Genomic DNA, 21,768 nt, shown 5'->3' on the forward strand with positions numbered 1-21,768 from the left:
GTGCAACTACATGAAATGCAAATATTTTTGGTGTGTCATTATACTCAGTCATGTGATAGCAAGCTACGCAGACTCGAGAAGGATGATGGAAGTCAATCAAGAAAGGGGGATGAAAGATAGAAGATATGAAAGTGAAAAGAGCTTCTTGTGCATTATCATCATTGAGCTTTATTATGGCAAGTAGGTTATGACAATCGAGGCATATGTTCGACCCAGAAAGTCATTGTACCTGTTTGCATGGAGATAAGACAGTCACAAACAAAGAATGTCCCAGTTCATACTAGATTCACAGTGTCCTCATATCCTTGGACAAGTCATAGCATTACTAAAAGACAATCCACAGACAACAAAAGAAAATAGGTGACGATACCCCATCCTCGCCTTTCTAGTCAAAGACATCCTGGAGATAAAATCTCTAGTCAGAGACATCCTGGAAAAGCTAAAAGATATGTCACCAAAAGATAAAATCAAAAGAAAACCAAGACTCAACACCAACATCCACTATAGTCCTCAAATTTAGTGTCTCTTGTCACTTGTATAAGTCTTATTTGATTGTGGTCACAATGTTTACTTTCACAGAAAGGATAGATAGCACTGAACCATATGTTGTCTGAGTCTGTTGAAAGATTTGATTTGTTGAAGCCCATTGTTGCTGCTGTGTCTCATCTGAAACTGACTGAATCCATGAAAATGATACTTTATTGCAGAGAAGATGAAACTTTATTGCGGATCTATGATGCAAATGTTGCTTTATTGCGAATTGTGCACGGATAGACTGAAGGAAGTTGGAAGAAACTATACTCCTCGAAACATGTGATGTTCTCAGTTCCACACCCATCACTAGATGTAGGATTTGCCTTAGCCACAGATAGGATCTGATTTATTATAGATGGAAAGGGAGGTGAAAAGGGAGGTTTATTATGAATGACTAACCAATCTTGGGTAGATCAATAACAAGGCATGATGGGAATGGGTAAGTTTTATTGTGGATGGATAGGTTGTGAGTGTGTGCAAAGTGAAATGATGAAATGGAATCTTGAAGGAGGGAGGAGCAATGTCTCTACACATGGCGCTAGTGACCCATTTTTCACCATGGTACTTGCCCAGGGCACCATCGAAGTGGTTTTCACCATTGGACGAAATTATTTCTCTTTACTTTTTTCGATTTTTCAATGTTTTTTTTTTTTTTTTTTTGTATTTTTTTTTTTTTTGTATTTTTGAAATTTTTGATTTTTTTGTATTTTTTGAATTAGGATATTCCAAAGAGCTATGTGTAGAACCTGCGAAGGTGCATGTTGTTGATAGGATCCTCCAAAGGTTCACCTTCTATAGTTGAGAGCTGATATGCCCCAAATCTATATGCTGCTGTAATGATGTAAGGACCAAGCCAATTTGGTTCGAACTTGCCCTTCTTCTCTCTGTCTTGCTGATTTTTGGGGTTTTCTCTGAGAACCAAATCACCTACCTCAAATGTGCGAGGCTTGACTTTATGATTGTAACTGCATTGTTCCTTGATTGAATGATGTGGAGCTCAAGTGACTGTCTTCCTTGATAAAGGAACTGAGATAGAATTACTAATATGTGGACTACATAGGCCCATATGCGTGTCACCTGAAGAAGTTTGGGCATCCCTGACAACAAAGTCCCTTGAGGAAGCTCCATTAAAGGTCCATGATGTATCACCAGAAGGGAAAGGATGTGTGGAACAAGTGGATGAGCTATGAAGGCTTACGATTGCGAAAAGAAGTGAAAGTAGGATAGCATGATGGAGACTTAGGATCAACAAGTATTCTTTTTGACTTGACATTTTAGAACTTTTGCCCCCAGTTATTTTGATATTAGGGGAGATCATCTCTTGTTCTTTTTCTTTCATAGGATTTTTATCCTTGAATTTGATTTTTGCAGAGTCCAATAGCTTTTGATTTTGATTTGGACTAAAGGACTTTTCTTTATTTTTGACTTTTAGATTTTTCTTTTCAAAGCTTGATTTTTGATCCCCAATTGGTAAGGGCTTTTGTAATTCTTGTTGATCCAAGTCTAGAAGTGGACTAGAAATGGAATGAGTGGGTGAAACAGTAAAGCTATGTGAGTTCTCAAGAGGGATGGTGATACACTAATAGATTCTTCGCTGGAACCACTATGAGGACTATTGATATCAAGAGTTGCTTGCACCACTAGAGGAGAGTTGCATTCAGACTTAGTAGCCACAACACTAGGTGATTCACATCCAATTCCTTGCAAATTGTTTATAGATTGTTCTTGTAGACTGAATACCTTAGGAGATAGTGGGAGTTGATCAACATGAAAAATATACTCACCACATCCCAGGTCTTTAAAATTGAACTTTTCTTTGAGCTCTGCTTGCTTTGATGTAGAAGCTTTCAAGGATTCTGGATCCACATATATTGATGAAGGAATAGCTTCTCGATTGATTGGGATTGTTATTTCTGACCGAGGCTGCAGATTGTTGCAATATATGAATGGATTTGGATCCGCTTTGACGGTCACTTCAACTCCATTGTATGGAAACTTGATACATCGATGATATGTTGAGGGAATAGCTCTCATTTCATGAATCCATGGACATCCTAGCAATATATTGTATGTGAGATCGAGATCAAGGAATTGACAAACCACATCCTTTGTAACTGGCCCAACTCTGAGAGGTAAGGTGACTGTGCCTTTGGATGAACGCTCTTCATCATCATATGCCTTGATGGTAATTTTGTTTGTAGCAATCACAGCTTTTTTCGAATATCCCAATTATTTAATAGTGCTCAATGTACAAATGTTTAGACCTACTCCTCCATCTATCAGAACTCGTTTTATTCGATGTTTGTGTATGAAGGCTTCAATGTGTAATGGTGCATTATGTGGCTGACTTACGGAGGCATCATCGGCTTCTGTGAATGTAAGTGAGTGTGGAATGGAAAGGTATCCCACCATGGCTTGAAACTGGTCCACGTTCAGATCAGTAGAAATGGCAGTTTCTCTCAAGATTTTGTCAAGAATGGATTTATGTGTGGGGGATATGCGTAGGAGATCAAGAATGGAGATGAGCGCGGGTGTCTTCCCTAACTGTTCTATAAGGTCATACTCAGGTTTGGTTGATGAGGAAGTGGTGTTCTTGGCTGGAGCACCTTGCAAAGTGATTTTACCTCGACGGGTTGTAACATGAAATTCAGAGGTAGGTTCGGAAGAAGATCCAAAGCCTTTTAAGACAATCTTGGGTCTCTGGGTAGAATTCTAAGGGTTTTGTCCTTGATGATAATGGTAGAGACATAATTGTCCATCGAAATGTGATTGATGGTTGAATCATAGTTATAAGATGCTCTGGTATAGTTGGATTGGTCATTTGTGGTTGCAACTTTTCCTTTGTCATGTTTTGGGAATGGTTCCTTAAACATATCATGTTCTTGATTGGATGAGTGTCCTTCAATCTCAATGTCGCCTCTATCAATGAGATCTTGTATGATGTTCTTCAGTCGATGACAATTTCATGTCTTATGACCCTTGCTTTTATGAAATTCACAATATTCATCATCATTCCACCAATTTGGTTTAACCTTTGGTTCATGTGGAGGAAAATCTGAAATAGTGATTACCTTGTTTGCCACTAGCTTTTTAAAAACTGACTCAAGTGGTTCTCCCAATGGAGTGTACTTCCTTCATGATTTAGAAGTTGTTTGAGTATTCACCTAATTTGATCTGGAGAAAACGAATTTGGGTCGCACTGTATTGGCATCAACAACACCATCATTGACTGTGTTCTTGTTTTTATTCCAAAATGTTGGCTTGTCTTTTCCTTTAAAGTCATCTTTGTTTTCCTTGAATATCTTAATGAATTCTTGTTTAATTAGGACCTTTTCTGTTGCTAAGCCATTTTCAATGACGTCCTTGAAGGTGGACAAACAAGCTTTCCTTAGATCATAGCCAACGTCTTTGTTAACATTTTGGGTGAACATTTCTACCATTTGTTTTTGTGGAATTTGACAAGAGCATCTACTGGCTAGATTCCTCCATCTTTGTAAAAATGATGCAAAAGACTCTCCCTCTTTTTGCTTGGTGTTGCACAAAGTAGTGACTGAAATGTCTGTCTCCATATTGTAGGAGAAATGTTGAATAAATGCCTCTGCTAAGTCACCCCATGACTTAATTCCAGGTGGAAGTTGGGAGAACCATTCCATAGCTTGATCACCTAGGGTTTGTGGGAATAATCTCATCAAATATGTCTCTTCTGCTGCTACCTCAATGCAAGCTATGAAAAACTGTCTTATGTGTGCCTTAGGATCCCCTTTTCCTGTCACAAAGTGTGTAGGAAAAGGAGGCATTAGAATGCTCTTGTCAAATGGATAAGGACATATGTCTCTCATTGTGTATGTTGCCTTCGGTGTATTTATGTCCTCCATTTTCTTTTGTAAGTCCCTGATTTGTTGCTCCAAATTGCTCTTAAGTGGAGATCGACTTCTTGGACCATACCCCATGCTTGAGGCACTAATTGGAGGAGAATCATGTTGCATATATGGATGATATTGATCATACGCATGTTCATATGGAGGAGGTCTATAGTGATGCTGCATATATGGACCACTTGGTATAGATTCATTTTGAGGAACGAAATATCTATTTTGTCCATGTATACCATACTCTACAGACATGTCATGTTCTAATGTGTTGCCCCCAAATTTGACACGGGGTTTCCTTGTATCCAAATTTTGAGCATACCTTTGAATATCCAATTGCTTTGGTGGTTGATCCTTAGCATTGATATGTGATTGAGCATATTTCTCTACATAAGACTTCCATAATGGTCTGCGAAGGTGAGTATCATATGCTTGACCATGTGTATGTGGGACCTCTGGTTTTTGAAACAAACATGATGGTGATTCAGGCACAAGATGTGGTCTTCTATTGCCTCCACTATTAGGCCTCCTTTGATCCATGTTGGAGTGAGGTTGTTGCAAAGGTCGATTTTCCATTATTTGAGACATATCAAAATCATGAGATATCTTGGCTCCACTTTGTGCCATCATTTGTAAGAAGTATTGTCTATCCCTCCTCATTATTTCCTCAACCAATCGATTGAAACGGGGATCCATAATGGATTCTTCCACATCTGCTAAATGTACTGAAAAGTTGTCCATATCATCATTGTGTGTATCATTGTTGTTTGTAGTGTCCATGTGCTCAACATTTGGAATGTTTCTATAGGCATCCATGTCAGGTAATGTAGTATGATCAGAATTGAAAAAGATATCATTGTCATACTCGTAAGAACTCATGTTTGCAGACTCTTGAGCCTCTTTAGTTTCTCTCCTAGATTTTTGAAGACGGGTTTCAACCAGGAACTAGGTATTGACCGAGATGTGTGAGACTAGATGAAAATGGAAAAAGTATGGAAGACCAAGGGTTGGATGGAATGTAAATGAATCTGAAGTGTACTTGCAATGTCCAAAGTGTAAGACCAAGTATGTATGTAGTAGAGTAGGTGTGACTTCCAAAGAGAGGATAGTTTCTCTTGATGAGGTAAGTTGAGCTTGACTCTAAGTAAGACCAAATGAGACCCAAAGGTGATAGACCTTGATGAGGGACCACTTAGCAAAATGTTGTTGTATGTAGTGTGTTGACAAAGTATGATGAGGACAAGCAAGTGACCTTTTGACCTAAGTTTAGACAAATGTAAATTTAATGCAAGATGTAAAGCAATGATGGACTTTGTGAGACCCAAGGACAAGTTGAATGCTAGATGAAAACTTGGAGAAACAACCTAGGAAGCTCAAGAATTCCGAAACTAATTGCTCTTGTTTGCTGGACTGTAAAATTTTTCCAATTTGTGAAGTTGTTGGTTGTGACCAAATCTGAATGTTTGACTGTTTTTCATGACAAGAGGACACAATGTTGATGAGGACTCAATGTTTGCAAGTGTTTAGACTCAAAATGACTCCAAGTGTGTTGTTTGATGTAAAAATGTTTTGCATACACTTGAAGACACAAAAGACACAATGTTTTGCTGTTTGGTCTTGAATGTTTTGAATGTTTAAAATAAGTCAAGCACAATTCTTACAGCTGGCCAAGACAATAGTTGTTGATCCCACATGAGGTTTTACCCCCGAGGCTACGCTATTTAGAGTGGATACTTAGATGCTTGACCTCACTAGCTCCACCCTCGGCACTCACTTCTCGGGTCAGCCAAGCATCAGTCCCCACGAAAACTCCCTATGGTGAACTTTGTATCTCTACTAAGAACCGTATGTGTGTGGGCTGCTACCAGAGGTCCGACCTCCTGCCCCAACAACTAGAAGGATTTTGGCTTCTAAAACAAAAAGGTGCTAGTAAGGGCATCCACTCGTGTGGCCATACATGTGGCACTTTCAGCTCTGTAAATACAGAAGGCTCCCAGCCGGTAGGGGTTACGCCCTACAACTGATCAAATAAATTTGATCAAATGGGTTTATGGGGAGACATAGTGTCGGTATGAACTAATCAACACACGTTATCCATAGTTTTCACCATGAATATAGTTGGTTATAGTGGTTCGAAAGAGGTGGGTTTTCCTCGCTACCACTTGGGTCATTCTCTTCTCACTAGTAGTCCTAATGACCACACGGGAAGGTAGGCCCTCTAAAGATTAAACAAAAAGAGCCTATTGCTCAAGACACAAAAGACAATGATTCAATTTTATTGCACCAATTGAAGTGTTTGCTACTCTATGAAAACAAGGCACATAATAAAAATCCAAAAACCCTTGCCAAAGACCTGCAACAAAGATTTATTAGTAGTTTGGATTGTTTGAAATAATCACCCCTTCCTGCAAGCACACAAGTTAAGTAAATTTTAGATCCAAAAGACTTTGTGAAATAGGGGCCTTCAACAATGCATTTTGTTGACCAATTCAAAGATATGATTCATAAAAAAAAAAGACCACCTATAAAATTTCAAGAGATTTCCAGAAATGTAAGAAAATCCAAAAAATTTGCTAATTTTCTCCAAAAATTAATTTTTTATGAAAAATCATAAAAAATTCATATAAAATGCAAAATCAATCCAAAAAATCTGAAATTTTTATTAGAGAGTCCTGATGGTCTTCCAAACTTGCATAAAAAAATTTCTGCAACAAATCCAAGCAGTTTGTGAGATATGAGTAAAATAATGTAAAACCCTAATTTTCAAAGATCTGATTTTTGAGGAATGATTTTACATCAAATTTAAAATCACAAAGAACAGATCCTATGTATAATTCTAAGAGATTTCTAAAAATGTAAGAAAATCTGAAAAATTCGCTAATTTTCTCTCAAAATTAATTTTTTATGAAAAATCATAAAAAATTCATATAAATTGAACAAGTGATCTAAAAAATTTGAAATTTTTACTAAATCCTTCTAATACTTTTTCTGACTTGTACAAAAACTTTTATGCCAAAATTCAAAGCCGTTTGTAAGATTTGATCAAAATAAGGAAAAACCCTAATTTTTAAAGATTATTTTGCATCAAAATTAAAATCACAAAGAACAGATCTTGTGTATAATTCTGAGCAATTTCCAAAAATGTAAGAAAATCTAAAAAATTCTCTCATTTGCTCTCAAAATTAATTTTTTTTGAAAAATCATAAAAAATTCATAGAAAATGAAAATGTGCTCCAAAAATTCTAAATTTTGTATTGAGAGCTCCTAATACTTTCTTCAATTTGTAAAAAAAAATTCATGCAAAATTTACAATCCGTTTGTGATATATGATCAGATCTCTCCAAGATCTTGATTTTGTGTCCAAAACCCTAGCTGCACAAGATTATTCTCCAAATTGTTTTACAAAACAACAATATAGGGTTAGAAAAATCTGCAAAAAACATAGATCTAACAAAAATACATGTCCCACGGGGCGTGCCAAAATGTATATGGTGAAAATGGATAACAATAATAACGATATTGAAAGGCTAAATGAATTCAACCACAAAACCCTAGCCTAACAACAACAAAGATCCACCATAACATATGAAGATTACCTAAGACAATGCAAATCAAATGAAATCACAAAGATTATACCATCACATGTCCAATAGGGTTTGGATCTCCATTCTTCCTATCTCCATTGATCTTGCTTGATATATTTGCTCTCAAATTTTATGTGCACAAGAGCTCAACAAAGAACGGAATGTGGTTGCAAGTAGGATCGCCTATGTTCAAAAGCGTAGTGTAGTCAAGTAGTCAACAGGGGGGGGGTTTGATAATGAAGGAAGCATCTCCTTATATAGAAGACACTATATGAAATGGAGGGATAAGATTGAGAGGTGTAAAAGGAGGTCGGCTATGATTAGAGGGTAGGTAAAAGAAATAATAAAATAATGAAAAGGGTAGGTAGTGTATGAATTAAGAGATGAATGACATGTGTCATGGGTAAAAAAGGTTAATGAATTAATTAAATAAATAAAGATTTATTTAATTAATAGAAGGAGTGGGATCAATTAACTAAATAAAATATTTATTTAATTTAGGAAAAGGATAATTTAAATAAATAAATGTATTTATTTAAATGAGAAATAAGGCTAGAAGAGGATAAATGAATTAATTAAATAAATAAAGATTTATTTAATTAATAGAAGAATTAAGCTTAGATAATTAAATAAATAATATTTATTTATTTAGACTGGACAATTTTGGGTGTCTACAAATACATTATGTGCTTTTGATTGGCAGGTTGAATAAAGTGAATGGGTTGACTACCTTGTGGTTGATATTTGTTTATCTATTGAATAGAGGCCATCTTGCATTGGATCCAACTGATTTCTATGTGTTTGTGAAATTTAGTTCCAAACCAATATAACTCTATATATAGATTCTTAAATTAATCGATTGTTATCTACATATTCTCAATTAAGAATTTCTTTTTCAGTTTGTGTTAATCTAGGTACATGTACTAACTTTAATGGCAACACACAACGAATGGAGTAAGGTCCCTATGAGGGCATAGGTAGAGGTTGTATATATCTAATAAATAGACTAATCCTCTCCATTGGATGTGATTGACCATTGATAAATCTTATAACCTTCTCATAGATAAGCTTATTGACGTTTGAGATTGACAATAGTCAAGGAGCATGCTTTTTCGATGGACTGCTAGTCATACTACTTAGTGTTAGCATGAATGTAGTTTTCTCCCACTCACATAGATTAATTCTATTTATGAGGCATTCTAGATTATCATTTAAATGGGTTCATATCCCATTATTAGATATAAGTCACTTCATATTTAATATTGTGCATCATGCATTTAATTTTTGTAGTAGGTAGTTAGCTCATACATCATCACACCTTTGTTATTTATACAAGGTGTATGTACATTTTATATCATCTCAATTTCATTTCTCACATTAGTGAAATAGCATCATTCAGGTTGCTTCTCTATGTGTTGTGAAGGTTGTTTTGTTTGTAGGTTTTTCTTGGGGTACACCAACATGATATCAGACCTACAAATATCTTCTTGGATTGGAGATGCCTTAAATATCTTGATTGGGTATTGAGGAGGTCCCTTCATGACAACAATCACATCTTTCGGATTCTTATGTGTATATGCCTTGTTGTTGTACATCCTTTTCTCAATTGTAGGTACTCTCTTGGTCACTTCAAATGTTGTATCTTCCCTTTCATGCATTGCTTAGTGACACACAGTTTCAATGTTTTTTTCATAGCTCTACCTAGTTAGCATTATGGGAAGTATTATACTATCAATTCTAATTCGTTATTGGTTTCTCTTGGAGTGATGATGAGATCACTCATGCAACTTCATTAGTTGAGTAGTGATGATGAAATCATTCTTGTAGATTGATGTGTCATCTATATTTTTTATTAATAGATGTTTTGTCATTGTTTTCATCTGATCATTGTTTGAGTAGTGTCATTTGGGCCACTCATGTGATTGTTTTATTCTTGATCCTAGTAATCGTAGTTTTTAGTGGAGATTCTCCAGTTATAGCACTATATCGATCTTCTTTCAATAGTTGTCTATAGCTTCATGCTTCCATGATGCTTTCATGTTTCTCTTGTTTTGGAACATTGTTTTGGAGGCTTCTTATTCTTTTATTTTCTTTTGGAGAGGAGTTTTCTCTCATGTGGTTTATGTCCTTTTCTCTTACGCAAGAGCATCTAGAGTGTAAAAGCAATCTTCCATCACCCAAAAATATTGTTCTTTTTTCAATAAGGGCTAAAGCTGACAGGGTTACTATTTTTATAAGTTTGCATTTATGCATGTATGAACCTAAAAACTAATCCCAAGAAGAGGAAAAGGAAAATATAATGACTAGAGAAAGAATCATCTAAATATCATGTATTATTTCGGAGATATTAATGTTTCAAGCTTTGAAAATCCTATAAAATTATTCAACTTGAATTTTGGACCTTTAAATGATCAAATGGGACCTCAATGGAATTGTAATCAATTCTTGATTTGGGTAAAGCATGGTGAAATTTTCTCCAAGATCTTTAGTTTAAAAAAATTGGGCTCAATCAAGTTCCCAAATTAAAAGATATGGCCTCCAAAAGTTGCACTAGTTTAGGAGGAAAATAAAAAAAATCAAAATACTCTGATGAGCGCTAAAACCCACTTTGGAAATAGTCTTAGTGTATTCCAATGTAGGGAAAAGGGAGGGAAAAGTGGTTGGCAAGTCATTAAGGGAGATTTACACTTTCCAGATCATTCTAGGGTGGTTAAACTTCACAAGATAAAGAAAACAAATAGGGTTTATAGGGACAGTTCCAATAGTGTAGATTGTGGCTCTAGTTTGCAAATTATTGTAATGAGAAAGCCCATGTGGCTATAGCATGTTATTTTCTAAATGTTATAATTTCATTTTATTGAGATAATATAAATAACTTAGTGTTTCCTTTCTTGCATTTTTTGTTTATTTCTCTATTATTGTTGTGTGTTTGGGTTTGTAAGGGGAGTACCCTTCATTATTCTCTATTTTTGAGAGGTTGAATTTCATTGCATTTGTGCATGGGTACCTAGCATGGCCTTGTTGTTGGGACCCATCTTGCATCATTTTCACAACATTTGATCTCCCTATGTTACACCCAAGGGGGTTGCTAGTGTGAATATGGTTTTATCCCATTCACATAGCTTAATTTTACTTAGGTGGCATTCTAGATTATTTTTTATAATGGGGTTGTATCCAATTATTAGATATTAGTCACTTAGTATTTAATATTGTGTATCTTACATTTAATTTTTGTAGTAGGTAGTTAGCTGGATGTTAGCTCATACCTCATCACACCTTTTTATTTATAGGGGATGTGTGTGCATTTTGTATCATCTCAAATTCATTTATGACAATGGTGAAATAACATCATTCAAGTTGCTTCTCTTTGCGTTGTGAAGGTTGTTTTGTTTGCAAGTTGTTTTGTTTGTAGGTTGCTATAGGCATCTTCCTAGAGTGGAGATGGCTTGAAGATCTTGATTGGGTTTTGAGGAGATCCCTCCATGACAACAACCAAATCTATAGGATTCTTGCCTCATGCATATGTTCCTTGTTGTTGCACAACCTTTTCTTACTTGCAGGTACTATCTTGGTCACTTCAAATGTTATATCTTCTCCTTCATGCATTGTTTGGTGACACACTATTTCAACGTTTCTATCATGCCACTCCCTAATCAACATTATGGGGGGTATTATATTGTTCATGCTAATGCTTTATTGGTTTCTCTTGGAGTGATGATGAGATCACTCATGCAACTTCATTGGTTGAGTAGTCATGATGAGATCACTTATGTAGATTGATACATGTCATTTGTATTTTCAATGATAGATGTTTTTTCGTTGTTGTCATCTAATCATTGTTCAAGTAAAGTCATTTGAGGAACTCATGTAGATTGTTTTCTTCTTGGTCCTGATCATCATATTTTTAGTGGAGGTTCTTCAATTACAACACTATATCAATCTTCTTTCAATAGTTGTTTGCAACTTCTTCATGCTTCCATGATGTTTTTCATGCACCTCTTATTTTGGGACATTATTTTGGAGGCTTCTTAGTCCTTCATTTTCTCGCTTTTGGAGATGAGTTTTATCCATAGGGTTTTTTCTTCTTTTCTATATTTTTAGAGATTGCATTGCATTGCATTTGTGCATGGGTACCTATCATGGCCTTGTTTTCAGGATCCATCTTGCACATTTTTCATCATTTGCATAATATTTTATCTCCCTATGTTGCACTTAAGGGGTTTATTAGTGTGAATGTGGTTTTATCCCACTTGCATAACTTAAGTTTTCTTAGGTGGCATACTAGATTATTTTTATAATGGGCCATATCTCATTATTAGATATTAGTCACTTAGCATTTAATATTGTGTATCATGCATTTAATTTTTGTAGTAGGTAGTTAGTTGGTCGTTAGCTCATGCCTCATTAAACCTTTTTTATTTATATGGGGTGTTTGTACATTTTATATCATCTCAAAATCATTTCTCATATTAGTGAAATAGCATTGTTCAAGTTGCTTCTCTCTATGTTGTGAAATTTGTTAAATGTTTGTAGGTTGTTCTTAGGGTACGCCGAGAGATAGCAGGATGGGTTTCACTAAGAACATGTGGGCCTTGGGTCTAATGACATGTTGATAATAGATGTTCTTGTTTGCTTATTCATCTGATGGACTATAGGAAAAATAATTTTTTCAATGATGAATTGATAGGGTGCAATTGGACCAACTTCATGATATAGTTTTAGCATGTATTGATGTGGAAAGTGTATACTTGACCTCATTGGATTGAGGATGGACCCTCAATGTTGTATGAGATTCATCAAGTCCTCTTTCTAGTTTTTGGTTTGTGTAGAAGATTGGGGAAAAAAATGTGACCCACAATATAGAGTGCATTGACAGTCCTTTTATCAAGGATGCACTATGTGTAGTTGATAGTTAGCCATTGTGGACATGTCACTCACTCATTGTATATTGTGATGTAAACTGGAGCTACTCATTTCGTATTATGATATATGTTGGATCTAGTCACTATGTGTGTATGATGTGTATGAGCTAGCCACATCGTGTATATGTGGTGTATGCTCAAGTCACTCTCTGTGGAATTGGAGAATTATGGAATGATATGACCTTTAATAATTTTGTATGTTTGTACACTACTCAAAGGAAATTTTGTTATCATTCTATTAACTTAAAAAGAGATCAAGATATCATACAAGAGGAGAGAAAGAACTCCTCTAACATTGGAGTGAACTATGAAGCCTATGGTTTCCTATGAAAAGATATGTAGGCAAGCTTATTAAGAATGAACCCTTGAGGCTTAGGTCTAGGTCTAGGGATGACCTAACATTAGGAGCTCACCACTTTCAAGTGTAAGAATATATGGTGTGGCATTGAGTCGTCGCTACGAGAGTCATTTATCAAGTTGAGAGTTGCAGTAAATAGAAATTAAGGAATAAAATTGGTAGCAACCAAGGGGCATTTTTTACATGATGGACCAAATAATTCAATTAAAAAAATTGTTCAACAAATACAGGCATTCACCTAGTATATGAGTGTGTGCCTCACAAAGAAAGAAGTTCCAATTTAAAACAAAGTAAGGAAATCATGATTGACAAATGTGTACAAACATTCATAATAGAAGTGTTCTTCATTAAACATTCCAATTTTGCAAAAAAATAAATTTATTGAATCATAGAATCTTCATTTATAAACAATAATTTAAATTTGTTTTATTCTAAAAATTAAATTAATGAAAAATATGTATTTTGTAAACAATTTAGACCTACTTCATATTCTCAAAATCAAATTACTATTAAAAAATATTTATAAATACTATGGACCTACTTTACTCAAAAACCCATATGCATAAAAAATGTATTTATGAATAATATAGGCCTAGTCTATTTTGAAAACCAAATTAATAAAACAAATTATATTATTAACAAATAGCTATGAAGAAAATATGATTGTAAGGCTGCAGATTGTGTGAAAAGTAAGTGAAATGTATGAAGACAAATTAAAGAGGATATTCTTTGTGAATTGTATTTCGAATATGCCCTTTTTTCAAATAAAAAGAGGGAAATAGTTGTGAATTGGTCAACATTTGAAATGTTAACTAGTCATATTTAGGAATGCATTTAGAATAGAAAATATGCTAAGGTTGTCAAGGAAGAATGTCTTTGGTAGGTGGAAGGAATGTGTCTTTTTTTTTACACATTTTGTATGGGAAATGAATGAATGAATGCTTTTAATAACATCAACGAGGCCAAACAGCCTATGGGACTCATGGGTAGCCAACAAGAAGAGTATGCAAAGACCAAAGAACATCTACTAAACCTTCTTTTCCTTTTCTTTCTGCTTCTTGGATCTTAAACTGTGTAATTTGATCAAGAAATTTGTGACTTTGTTATCTTTTCTTCTTCAAATAAACTACTCAAGGTGTTTACATTTAGCGTGTCAATGTAGTGGATCCGGATATCTTTGTAAGCTGGGCATTCCATGATATAGTCTCAGTCTGTCTCCACAACCCCTTGGGTGCAATATCTACATTTTCTATCTGCCCACTCCTCTTTAGGTATCATCCATCTTCCAATTTCACATCTAAGTTGATGCGAGCTGGTTCGAATCTGAGCAATTAACATTTTTGCTTTCCATTTTATATCCATTCTTATGTAATTCTTTTGTGTATGATCATGTGTGGGATTGAAATGTTTGATATAATATTCCTTTTTTCTCCCAAATTATCCTGTCCACATGTTTTCTCTAAACTTTCCTTGCACAATAAATGATTTAGATAAATGGTCTTGTATGCAATGGATGCATGTGGTTAGATATGTAACATAACATGACACTTATAACATTCAAGTACGAGGAAATTCGGTCTGGGGGAGTTGGTTTTGAAGAGAAGAAATTCGGCAAGGGGGAGCTGGTGTTGAAGAGAGATGGGAAACTACAACTAGATTTAAATCATAGGGCACCCAGTATCAGAAAATCTGAAATTCAGTCTGGGGGAGTTGGTTTTGAAGAGAGAAGAAATTCGGCAAGGGGGAGCTGGTTTTGAAGAGAGATGGGAAACTACAACTAGATTTAAATCATAGGGCACCCAGTATCAGAAAATCTCTCAATGTATAGGATGTAAGCATGTGACAGGCTAAAAAACCGACCAAATACTATAAATTCACAACCTTATTGCCGAATTGAGAATGACTTTGCTTCCACCTCACCTACTTCAAGGTCACGTGAAAAAGACTAGAGTTGTCTCGCTTTCCAAATCTAGCTGCAATCATCTTGAGACCCTGCTCTTTGTTTTATCAGTTGTTTAATAAATGCATGTTTTGTGCTGCATCATGGGTAGTCCGTAGTCATTCTGTCCCTAAATACACACTTGGTCTCTGATAATATATCCTGAATAACTGGTTGAGACTCTATACCAGCTCTGGTACAAGGTTGTGCTTGTTGGGCTTTGGTAGGAGGGTATATTTGTGACATTTGGTTGCCTTGCCTCATGTTCTTTCTGTTCCCAAACCCTTCCAGGACCTTGTCTTCCATTCTGAGGGCTTTGATTGGCATTCCTTGCTTTATATCTGGCGGAATCTCATATGGTAGATGTCTCATTGTATTTATTGGAAAATGAGAAGCATTTGGTTTTTATTTTGTTGAATTACATCAGTGAATTGTCTCCTTGCATTTGATGTTTACAGAATTTGTTCTATCAATTCAGCCTTACCCTATAGACTTATGAAGCTTTGCATCAAAATTAAGGTGCTCAGATTGGCTTTCTAGGCATTCCTGAAGGATATGTTGGCTGTATTTCCACTGCTGAATGTATAACGCCAAAGTGATACACCTTTGCAGCACCTCAATTTGTGTTATTTAGGGTTCATTATGGATAGCAACTCATGGAGTAGGTCATTTATGTTCACCAGCACTGTGTGCCCTCTTTCTTTAATGGAAGGAGGTAGGGTTGTGTGTTACTTGGGGCTGAAGGCTTGTGCTAGTCTCAAATCTGGGATAAGTTGGAATGAGTGTTTTCTCATTAATGATATCAGTTTAGAATGATGAATGTTATGCGCAATGTCATTTTCCTTGTAGCTTAGTGAAGTGGGTTGTACATTCTCAATTTTTCTACCACTAAAACATCTATCTGCTCTTTGAATATGTTTCAGTGGCAAATTGTTAGCTTAAAGGCATTTCCATTTACAATATTTATCACTATTTTGATGAAGCTTCTTTTGTTCATGTTTTCCATAAGTATATAGGTCCCTAATGGTAGCAAATCTACCTGGAGTGATCCTTTGAAATGTATCTAGGTCCCTAATGGTGGCAAATCTACCTGGAGTGATCCTTTGAAATGCCTTTAGACTTGAATGTTGATGAACAAGGCATTGGCCAAGCCCTTCTGTTAGAAGGGTATTGAAGTCAATTTCATCCATTTGATTGTGTTCCACTTTCACACTTTTGATTGGGTTGACTTCAATGGGTTCTTCCCTAATTTGGATGTCTCATTTTTATGTATGAATTGTGTAAACGAAGGAGATTGTTCTCTCCTTAGGCTGACTGAAATCCTCGTTCAAAGTTAAGTTTATTTGGGTAGTTTTATTTGTTTATTGAAATATGTTATTTTGTGTTTCACAATTTGCGATGTTTTTGTTATCATATTGTATTTCCCTTTTCAAGAATGTAATATCATAATTGTTTGTTAATTGTTTGTTGTGACTATTTATTTTTAGGCGATTTAAGAATAATATAACTCCAATGTTTAATTGATGTAACATTGATCTATTCGTGAAACCAAAATTTCTATAATCCTCTTATAACAAGTATATGTCATGATCCTAGACAAAGCCAATTATTATATCTATATGAATTTTTTGTATTGTGTCAAAATTTCAAATTAATTTTGTAAGTCAAGGATCATGTTTCTATGCATTTCGTCAAGTCATTCTTCTTTAATTTGGTCTTCCATTTGTATTTTTGTAGAGCCAGGAGAAAGATCTTTCAGAAGGCTAAAATGAAGGATATTTAATATCAAGTTATGATGTATTTTTAGGCAACTCTAAAGAGGAGTTACCTAATCACATTGACAGATTTTGAATGAATAAGCAAACTTTCAGTTTGAAGTTAAAATTTCTCTTTCAACGAGAGGATGCACAACATGAATGAAGACATAACCAGTAAGGTCAAAAAATGATTTGCAATCACGCATGTTCAAGAAAGAAAATGGTTGCTTAGAACATTAAACAAATCTAGAAAGAGTCACACACCAATGTATTGTGTTTGATGTCTGCAAAAATAAAAACACGTGGCAAAATACATAGCACAAGAGAAAATAGTCAATCAAAATAGAATACTTTTAATGTTCAAGAGGTCAAGGATAGTCTATGGGACAACAAACCCCATTGTTTTAGAATTGTGAAGTGTTGACCTTCTACAATTTAATTAACTAATTAGCTCTCTCATTCTCTCCACCCAATCTTCATTGAATAAATCCTAAAAATAAGTCACTATTAAACCACTTTTGTAGTTGATTTTGATGTCATTGTATGCTTTGCAGTTTAAAATAAAGTGTTCTTTTTGTTTCCATAGCCCTTGTTGTGCACAAGAAACAAATGCTATCTTCCTAGATTCCTTTTGGCCTTTTCCACCTCCCTATTTCACACCAAAGACAATGCAAGTTATTCTTCAACTATACAATGGAAATCTTTGACCTCCACGAGATACTAGCCTCTACATAGGCCTTTTGTTGATGATTCACGGTCATACTTCTTTCTCTCATTCTTCCCACATATCCTAGTGCAAGATATCTTAAGAACAAGCCTTAATTTATTTACTATCATTTAGACAAAGATTCAAGTAAATGTGTCGCTTGTTCATCCACCTACAATTTTGCCTCATCTGAGTCTTCTTTCACCCTAGACATCTTTAAAAACAACATTGGGTTAGCAATTTGTTTCCATTTGCTCAACTTTTTTCAAATATATTAAAATATGCACCATAACAATTACTTCAATATGAATTGCACTTTTGTCAACCAAAAGAATGTCATAGGGAACCAATGCTTTTAGTTAGAATTTTCTTGTGATCAAGCACTTTTGAATTCTCTCTATTTGTGACCACTTGACATTACAAGTACTATTGGCATAAATTTTGCACCCATAAAGCACCATCAAAATTACTAATAGACCAAATAGAATTTGAATAGTTTTCCAATCCCATAGCTCTACCTCTTTGCATCTCTTTTGAAGAGCAAAATTTGATATCCATCCACCCAAGGTTTTTTTCCTTCTACAAGTTTCCCAACTAAGCTTGTTGTTGAATTCAAATCTCCAAGTGTTTACTTTCCATCACTTCCTCTAAGATACTACCTTCAAAATAAAATTTAAACTGATACTTTTTTCCTTTTATTGGACAATATCATGATCTTGGTCTTTCTAATATTAACTAGCATACCCACCTATTTGCAAAAGTGTTTGCAGCCCATCGATAGATTTAGCAATCAAAATAATATTGTCAATGTACAAGAGAAGCTTGTCAACATGCTCTCCCAAATAGAATTTATACACATTTACAAAGGTGAGAGATAATACATTTTAACTCAACCTATATAATCCTAAGTTGAATCTAGATTTAATATGCAATTACTTTACCCATACTTTCAACCACTATGAGACATGGTGAAATATCAAACCCTTCAACTACCACCCATTTATTGATGCAATGGTTAAGGAGAATAAAATTTAGCAGATTGCACTCCATCAAGTGGTGAAGGCAAGGCAATTTCCACATCAAGCAAAGTGGTCCATTAGGAACCCAATTCATCAAAATTTTGATAGTCTAGTTAAAAATTAATAAAAAATCAAATGATTTATTTTCAAGAAGAAATGAATGATAGAGAAAATATCTCAAGGCATCCAAGTGGATAGAATTATACAAAACATGGTTTTTGATATTTTTTGTGTTTTTTATTTTATTTTGTATCATAGGCTATTTGGCATGAAGTTTGTATTGTGTTCATTGAACTATTTACATGTTATGTTCTAACCTAGATTGTTTAGTTCACAGCCTAATCTTTCTCATTCCTGTGCTAATTTTAAATTTGGAGTAACAAGCTAAGAGTTGACCCTCGACTAGGGTTATGAAAACTAAGCAAGTCCAACAAAGAATTTTAGTTTTATAAAAACATTTCCTTTAATAATCTATTTCAACTTCCAAGACGGTACTTTACTACTAAAATGTATGGTGACTCATTGGTTCTCGATAAGAACATTATTTAAAAAATAAAATTAGTAAGCTTTTTAATTTGGTGCATTCAAAAGCTATATAACAACATAATTGGAGGCATATAATTGAAGTAGAAGGAAAAAATCTCTTATTGAGTTTTTCCATTTTACATATTATCTTATTTGAAATAAGAATCTACTTTGTACAACTACTTAGTATGATCCATTTTTATTTAGTTTGAATTTTATTCAATTGTTTTTTATAACGTATTATGTTTCTCAACTATTTTACTATCCTCTAAATTACCCACCTAGAACAAAATAGTGGCATTAGATATTTTCAAATCTTTAAACTTACATTTGGTGTTTGTAGATTGATTATGAGATTTGTGTCTAGTCACATTACCTAATGTACCATGTCTATTTGTTCAAGGTGGAGCCATTTGAGTGTTAGGAACAAATTGATTACTTGTAGCAAGTTTTATAGAGGTATTGGTAGCAAAATTAGCAGTATTTTATTGATTGAGAAAGCATGGAATAGTTTGTTGATTCTATAGAGGATTTGTAGGATTGTAGGAAGGACTATTCTTCTAGATAGGTTATCAAAGCATAGGATTTGTCATAATGCAGTTCTTTTAAATTTGATTCTTAATCTAATTTAGCAAGGGATATCCATCATTTGGAACTTGATTAAGTAGAGGCATATTATGAGTCAATGCCTAATTAATCATCACAATTTTATTATACATACCTATTTATCCCGAAGAGTGCAAAGGTCATGCGTCATAACTTTGGGGTCTCATCTCAAGATCAAAATTGCTAATCTTACTGTACACTATTGATAAAGAAGCTAAGGTAGGTTGAGTTCCCTTAATAAACATGCAGGTTAGCAAGTTCAATGTTGCAAGGTACATCTAAATATAATATATATCTCATTTAGCAAGTATAGGTATTTAAGGTGGGCAAAGAGCTTATAAAAATTTTAATTTTCAATACACCCATGGGTTTTTTGGGCTCCCTTCAAGCTACAAAATAGTGATGGTAGAGTGTGGTTAGGTCCAAAGAGATCCTAAAATAAGGAGAAAGACATCCTCTAACATGGCCCAAGTTATAATAGAGTTTGTAGAATAAGATACTAGTTATAAGCCTCTTCTCTAAGAATGTAAATAGAACATCCTAAAAACCACATCTTCATTTTGGATTTAATATTTGATAGTAACATCTTTGAAATCTTAGATAGGATCCTTAGTTTTCCCACACTTACATAGAATAAATTCATAACTCAACTTATTAGCTTCCTTGGGTAGATCATGAAAAAATCTAGGAAAATTGTGAGGGTTATTTCCTACACCAAACCAAGTCAATAGGGGGTTGTGAGGGAGATTAAATGGAGTAATAATAATCCCTAATTTTTGGGTTGAATTAGCTAAATTGGCACAGTTATATCTACATTTTTATTTATAAGCTCTTTGTTATTATGTTGACCTAAACAAATTAATTCAAAGTCTCCCTCAATATACTTTGATTTTTTTTTCAAGCTAAAATAACTATTATACAAAGGGAAACCCTTCTTCTAGCACTGATTTGTGTTAGGAAATTCATATAGGTTGATCAAACCTTTTCCTACATAACCTCACAAGAGAAATCATACATGAAAATTTACAAAGTAATCATATGCAAAGATCAAAGACATGCCACAATAACACAAGATATACATTGGGAAAACCCTCAAAAGAGAAAATCCCAACTTTCAAAAGAATTCACACAATGCATTATTTATAAATAAAATATTATAATATACTTATAAAGTCTCCTTGAATATTTATGAAACATCAAGCTCCCTCCAATGCATCCACCATGTGTTCAATCATGTTTACACACATCCCATGCCATGCTTCACATATGCATGAGCTTCAAAAGAATAATTGATACAATGTTAAAATCCAACCTTAACTAGTAAACATGTACTTTCTTTTATGATATCAAACACACACAAATACAGCCAAGTGCTCAATTTAAACCATGTGCCTCAAAATTGAGAGTCAAAAAAAATATTGACCCCACATTTACTTTTTGTTACAAAGTTTTCCAAACATTAAATATTTAATATGCAACCAACACAACCCAATGTTACATAATTAGTCGACAGTTTTTGTGGACTAATTGGGATGGCAAAATGGGCTTCAAATCTTCATCTTGGCTCCATTGTATTCAACCAAGACATAGAGGTGGGCTTGGGCTCTTGGACCCTAGGACTCAAGGGATATGTTTATCTGCTAAATGGATAGTAAGAGTTGGTTCAGGAGATGCACCATGGAAAGTTTTGGTGCAGCATAGGATATCCACTGCTGATATGAATACTAAATGGCATTTAGCGAATTGGTTGGATAAGATTTTACTTGCTTTATTTTTCCATATTAAAGCTTCCTTCCCTCTGCAATCCATTTGGAAGGTCTGGAAGATTGTTTGTGAATGTTTAGACTGGAAGATGAATTCCTTGCAGCATGGTTTCAACTTTTCTAATTCATCTATTTTGGTGGAATCAGCTTGTGCAATATCATGGTTAGCCTTTAGCTGCAATTTTT

Source organism: Cryptomeria japonica, chromosome 6 (genome assembly GCF_030272615.1).
Source record: "Cryptomeria japonica chromosome 6, Sugi_1.0, whole genome shotgun sequence".
Taxonomy (NCBI): Eukaryota; Viridiplantae; Streptophyta; class Pinopsida; order Cupressales; family Cupressaceae; genus Cryptomeria; species Cryptomeria japonica.